The sequence below is a fragment of the Schistosoma mansoni genome, assembly GCF_000237925.1.
Source record: "Schistosoma mansoni, WGS project CABG00000000 data, supercontig 0049, strain Puerto Rico, whole genome shotgun sequence".
Taxonomy (NCBI): domain Eukaryota; kingdom Metazoa; phylum Platyhelminthes; class Trematoda; order Strigeidida; family Schistosomatidae; genus Schistosoma; species Schistosoma mansoni.
The window spans coordinates 1,987,265-1,988,086 of NW_017386028.1; positions in this window are offsets into that span (position 1 = coordinate 1,987,265).

An 822-nucleotide genomic window follows, 5' to 3' on the forward strand; every position below is an offset into this window, starting at 1 on the left:
CCTGAAGTTTGTTTTGATGATGCTGTACAGAGAAACAATGAAAGCTCCGTGACTAAACTATCCAGCTCAGAGAACGAAACTCTACCATAACCATCCAAATAAGCTACTAATCTGAGCCACCATTATATACCTCAAGCATAAAATGTATTATCCACATGATTAATTATTATTAATGCCTGGTGTTAAAATACTCTGAAATAGAATATCGGATTTCATGCATCCTAATTCCTTGAGAGCAGCATATTTACAACTGAAGAACATCTGGAACTCAAAACAATTGTCAATCAACACCAAGATCAGAATTTTCAATACAAATGTCAAGACAGTTTTACCGTATGGGGCGGAGACGTGGAAAACTACGAAAGCCATCATCCAAAAGATACATCTGTTTATTAAGTTGTACGCAAAATACTTCGGATCCGATGGCCAGACACTATCAGCAACAAGCTACTGTGGGAGACAACAAACCAGATTTCAGTGGAGGAGGGAATCAGGAAGAAGCGATGGAAGTGGATAGGACACAAATTGAGAAAATCACCCAACTGTGTCACAAGGCAACCCTTCACATGGAATCTCAAAGGCCAAAGGAGTAGAGGAAGACCAAAGAACACATTACTCAGAGAAATAGAGACAGACATGAGAAGAATGAACAAAAGTTGGATAGAACTAGAAAGGAAGGCTCAGGACAGTGTGAGTGAGTTGGAGAATGCTGGTCGGCGGCCTATGCTCCATTAGGAGAAACAGGCGTAAGTAAGTAAGTAATTCCTTGATCAATTTAAATATAGTGATAAGGAAAAAATTAACTGAATAATATTAATTCAT